The sequence below is a fragment of the Anoplophora glabripennis genome, unplaced genomic scaffold (assembly GCF_000390285.2).
Source record: "Anoplophora glabripennis isolate ALB-LARVAE unplaced genomic scaffold, Agla_2.0 scaffold594, whole genome shotgun sequence".
NCBI classification, from domain to species: Eukaryota; Metazoa; Arthropoda; class Insecta; order Coleoptera; family Cerambycidae; genus Anoplophora; species Anoplophora glabripennis.
The window spans coordinates 139416-145837 of record NW_019416668.1 but is presented as its reverse complement, the minus strand read 5'-3'; positions in this window follow the sequence as shown (position 1 = coordinate 145837).

The following is a 6422-nucleotide window of genomic DNA, read 5'->3' as shown; positions in this document are numbered from 1 at the left end:
AAGTCCTAACGATAAGATGTCAGTACAATGAAGCAATATTCGAATTAAAAATATATGTTTCCCGGTAAAAATATTTCGAAACATGAGCAAAAATGGTGGCATAAAATTGCTCAATTACAAAGTCGTAACGATAAGATATCAGTACAATGAAGCAATATTCGAATGAAAAATATTTCCGCGCAAAAATATTTCGAAACGAGCAAAAATTGTGGCAACATTATTTTTTCATAAAATTGCTCAATTACAAAGTCCTAACGATAGGATATCAGCATAATGAAGCAATATTCGAATGAAAAATATTTCCGGGTAAAAATATTTTGAAACATGAGCAAAAATTGTGGCAACATAATTTTTTCATAAAATTGCTCAATTACAGAGTCCTAACGATAAGATATCAGTATAACGAAGCAATATTCGAATGAAAAATATATATTTCCGAGTAAAAATATTTCGAAACAAGCAAAAATTGTGGCAACATTTTTTCATAAAATTGCTCAATTACAAAGTCCTAACGATAAGATATCAGTACAATGAAGCATTATTCGAATTAAAAATATATATTTCCCGGTAAAAATATTTCGAAACATGAGCAAAAATTGTGGCAACATTATTTTTTCGTAAAATTGTTCAATTACAAAGTCCTAACGATAAGATATCAGTATAATGAAGCAATAGTCGAATGAAAAATATATATTTCCGAGTAAATATATTTCGAAACATGAGCAAAAATTGTGGCAACATATTTTTTTCATAAAATTGCACAATTACAAAGTCCTAACGATATGATATCAGTACAATTAAGCATTATTCGAATTAAAAATATACATTTCCCGGTAAAAATATTTCGAAACATGGACAAAAATTGTGGCAACATAATTTTTTCATAAAATTGCTCACTTACAATGTCCTAGCGATAAGATATCAGTACAACGAAGCAATATTCGAATGAAAAATATATATTTCCGAGTTAACATATTTCGAAACATGGGCAAAAATTGTGGCAACATAATTTTTTCATAAAATTGCTCAATTACAAAGTCCTAACGATAAGACATCAGTACAATGAAGCAATAGTCGAATGAAAAATATATATTTTCGAGTAAAAATATTTCGAAACATGAGCAAAAATTGTGGCAACATAATTTTTCCATAAAATTGCTCAATTACAAAGTCCTAACAATAAGATATGAGTACAATGAAGTAATATTCGAATGAAAAATATATATTTCTCGGTAAAAATATTTCGCGCCGCCACTGGCAGCTTATTACGCACTGCTTACTCCTCTATTCCGTAATAGGTGAAGGCAGCCGAGTTACAAGAGAGGCATGCGGCGTTATCAGGGAAGACTGCTAGTCCTGCTGCGGTCGCGAGAGGACTAATCCTTTTCAGATTATGCAAACTGTCGGGTACACTAGAAGGAGAGATGTTTATATCCCCCGAATTATATCGTCTACAGTTGCGAATTTTGATACTATAGACGGGCTGGCTGTTTTATTTAATCCACATTTACATAAATTTCCCCTCATCGCGCCAACTTGCCAACCGAATTAGCAGTTACTGGGGATTTGCGCCGATTTGCGGCTTCTAGAGGAATAGTTTCGAGTTTTTATTTATAGGCGGCTCATCGTGTTCGCTTATTTCTTTAATTCCGCGAAGTTGGCGACAGCCAGAACTAGTTTATCTCTCTTGTCGCGCTTCTGCTATTTACATAATGCGAGATACAGCACGACATTGCCGCGAATCTCAAGGCGTAATGTTGTTAACAGCGGGCAACATTAGAATGAAAGTATAGACAATAATGGTTGAATATCCACCGAGTATAAGAATGGCATTATGATTGAATCACTCTGTATGTATAAATTCAAAATTTTTTTGATCTGTGCTTTGCTTTTCCCCTCTTTGAACCGTACTTTATTTATAGCTTGTAAACTTATTCGGTTATTGGATCTGTCCTGTAAAAGACGTATCCATAAAAAACGTTTTTCCTTCACATAAAACCCATTATTTTAGACACAAACGACATTTAAAGCGGAATCGAGTTTCCGATAGTCGAAAACTTCAAAAGGAAAGCACAAAGTACACAATAGATTTGAATTTTTAAGTGAGTCTCGAACTTAATCCCGGCGACATATGAATCCATTTACCGTTACTTGTTTCGACGTTCGCGAACGTATAAATTAAGAAGATCAAAGGAAATGGAAGTTTATTTGTAATTTCTAGGATCGTCTCGGATCCGGCGAAATTTTATTCAGATTAAATTCATTCCGTCTGTTGCTAATTACATATTTTCGAGGGAATTTAAATGTAGTCATTAGAAGCGAATGGAAACTACTTCACTTTAGCGGTTTTAATAAATTACGTTCTGCACTAGCGAATTTACATTCGAAACGTTAGACTGCTTAAAATGTTTTATTAGATATACATCTAGATATAGTACAGCAATACATCTTATGTATCATTGACACAAAATGTCTATTAAATATATTAAAAATTACCAATAAATTATGTAAAAAATACACATTGATAATAATTTTTAATACACTGTTTTGTAACTGTTGATACATAGTACTTGTAATTTTTTACAGAATTATTGATTTAATTACTATTTTAACTTGCTAAGAATACTATTTTGTTTTTTAAAATACATCTGGAGGGGAAGGGGGATTATTATCTTACCAAAAGAATAGAATTATTTGATGCAGTTCATATACATATATTTATTATTGACAGTATTAATAATATATTTATATTAAACAAAAAACATCGATACATTCATATTATAAAGATATTCATTACGTTTTTATAAATATTTAAGTATCAACAACTGATAATATAAAAACGAATATATAATTAATTTCAGAACTAAATTTTGACATAAACTTTCATGGCTTGCAGTTATTGAATACGAGAATCACTTCTTCCCTATGGAATATAAGTATAAGAATATATAATAAGTATGGAATAAATTCAGTAAAAGCGAAACAAATTTTTTTTGAGAAAAATCCTCGAACAGGTCGATTTTTAATTTAAAAAAAAACATATTTTAGCATAAAATGCGATTTTCAACCGTCATTTGTTTTCGAGTAATGACGTCATCGACATTTTTTTTAAATAGCAACCCCCTATTTTTCTTCTTGATTCTGAAAGATCGTTTCATTGTCGATGCGACAGAATTAAAATGTTGCCATCTTACATAGGAAAGTTTTCGAGTAAATGACGATTGAATGTTAGAAAACGTAAATTTTATTCAATAAAAAAATAACAATTTCTATGTCAAACAAATACAATTCATTAAGTTTTCTACCTAAATTAAATGTTCGAATTGCCACCCACCGACTTCTTGACAAGTCTGTGTAGAAATTCTTCTTGCACACTTTGGACTTTAAGTAGCCCCATAAGAAATAGTCCAGGGGTATAAGATCTGGGGATCTCGCGGACCATTGTATCGGTCCCCGATCCACCTCCTAGGAAAACAATTGTCCAGACAATCTCGAACAGGGCGCACATAGTGCGGAGGCTGAAACCATATGGTGTCATCAGGAATATCAGGGTCATTATCGTTAGGAAAAATTACTGAATTTTGTAGGGATGATATTTTTTTTCTTCGGGATACGTAGCACTGTGGTCTGACTAATTTCATTGTTTAATGCAACCAATCGTGAAGTATTATGAGGACTATCTACCATACTTATCAAAATGTTCTGTTCTTCACTAATGCTTGGACGTCCATGTTTTGGAATATTTACAACATTGCCAGTTTCTCTAAATTTAGAATCTATCTTACTGACTGTTGATTGACTGATACGGCGATCTGAATGTTTTTCATTAAATAAATCGCAAACTTCCTGCTGCGTTCTAGTCTTATCCACGCATCCGATAAGAATTAAAATTTCAATTCTTCGTGTGATAGTTAAATGTGCCATAATACTTTAAATTCAACAATAATTTTTATATCGCTTACAATACTTAGAAAGTTGGTATGACAGTGACATTTTGAAAAGGTTTACACCTACGTGATCCATAAAATACTTCAGGCATTTCGAAATAGTACATTATACTATAAGGGAGAGAAATGCGTTATTTTGGCAGAGGTGCAATTTGAAGCCCGAGGGCGAAGCCCGAGGACTACAATGCACCGATGACAAAATAACATCTCTCCCGAATGGTATATACTATTTTTTCCACGGTCTCATTAACTTAAAAACACATATTTTGTCATTATGAAGTAAGTAGCACCAGAATTATTGTATTCGGATTTGAGCATTTATTTAGTAGTCGTTGAGTTATTGTCATAACTACAAAATAAACAAACAAAAAGAATTGTCAAATTAAGGTGCTAGTTTGGTTTAGTTTAAAGTTTGTTTAGTGCACAATGAATAATTGTGAGTCGGAAGAGATTGTGGAGGCTGCAAATATTGCAATAAGCAATTTGCTGCCTACGAAGTCAAGATCTTTATACGATATAGCCTACAATCGGTTCAAAAAGTGGTGCGCCGAGAAAAATGTTCAAGTATACAGCGAGAATGTTTTGTTGGCATACTTCAGTGAAAATGCAAAGAATTACAAGTCTTCCACATTATGGGCGCAATATTCTATGGTTAAGTCATGCTTGATAATTTACGACAACATAGATATAAGCAAATTCCCCAAGCTGATCGCATTTTTGAAAAGAACCGGTGACGGATATCAAGCGAAAAAATCGAAAATATTGACAAAGGGTGAAATCGACCGTTTTCTATCAAGTGCAGATGACAAAGAATTCTTAATGATTAAGGTAAGATTACTTTTGTTGTTAGGTATTTCAATTATTAAGTATTTTGATTTTTTATAGGTTGGATTAATTCTGGGGATTGCCGGAGCTTGTCGAACTGATGAACTAGTCAATTTAACTGTAGATGATATTGAGGATGTAGGCTCTTCCTTGATTGTAAAAATTCCAAACACTAAGACAAAGATTCCACGAACCTTTGTGGTTACCGATGTGGGAAATATGCTTGAATTGTTTCGAAAATACCTGTCCCTTCGTCCTCCCCACGTCAAGCATAAGCGCCTTTTTTTGTACTACAAAGCAGGAAAATGTAGTTCGCAGCCAGTTGGCAAGAATACCATGGGAAAAATTCCGAGTGTAGTAGCTTCGTATTTAACTGATGCTGCATGTTATACTGGTCACTGCTTACGAAGATCTTCAGCGACATTACTGGCAGATGCTGGTGTGGATATCACGACAATAAAGCGTCATGCTGGTTGGAAATCAACGACAGTCGCTGAGGGTTATGTCGAGAACTCCATTGAAAATAAGACCAAAATTGCTAATCAGGTTTTAGTAGGTACCACTACTAGCGCAATCACAAAAACTGTAAATGTAAGCGAAAGTAATATTCCTTCTAATATTAATTTTGAAAATTGTACACATGTAACATTTAATTTAAATGTCAATAAACAATTTCAATGTTATCTTTTTTTTTTGCATGAAAAACGTTCTCCATAATGTAAACTCTCTTGGGAGCATTATACTCCCTTGGGAATAATCGACTACTTCTGTTTTAATTTTGATGTCATAGAAACTGATTTCTACTCCCGACCGTGGAAAAAACTAAATTTGATAACGTTTTTGCTTTATTTTAATTGATTTGGGTTTTCTAACATTCAATCGTCATTTACTCGAAAACTTTCCTATGTGAGATGGCAACATTTTAATACTGTCGGATCGACAATGAAACGATCTTTCAGAATCAAGAAAAAAAAATAGGGGGTTGCTATGTAAAAAAAATGTCGATGGCGTCATTACTCGAAAACAAATGACGGTTGAAAATCGCCTTTTTAAATTAAAAATCGACCTGTTCGAGGATTTTTCCCAAAAAAAATTTGTTTCATTTTTACTGAATTTATTCCATACTTTAGGCGCGTACTGTATTTACAAATTTACATTAAATTCTAGGTGGAAAGATAATGAAATACCTAAGTACTTACCCCGGAATTGTTCCACATATGACTTGAATCCCCACGATATTAACAACTGCTCAAGGGTCATTTTCATTTCCATTATTTCTGGTACTGGTATTATACACATATACTATAGGATTTCTTTATTCATACGTTGATTGATCTATTGGTAAATGGCCTGATTCACTGTGCCAACCTATACGCATGATCTACAGTCACTACTTTTAACACAATTTATTGTAAACAAAACTATAATTGTGTGTCTTTAATTACCACAAACGTTGTATTAATACAATCCATAAATATTGTTATTCAGTATTTCAAATTTTACAATATATCATTTAATACAAAATATAGTAAATATAATATACCCAATTACTACAATACTTTGTACTCTAAATAACTATTATTAGCTACAAGTAAACTTTACAGTATTAAACCACACTCCATGGTTACGCCAGTTTACCGCACTATAACT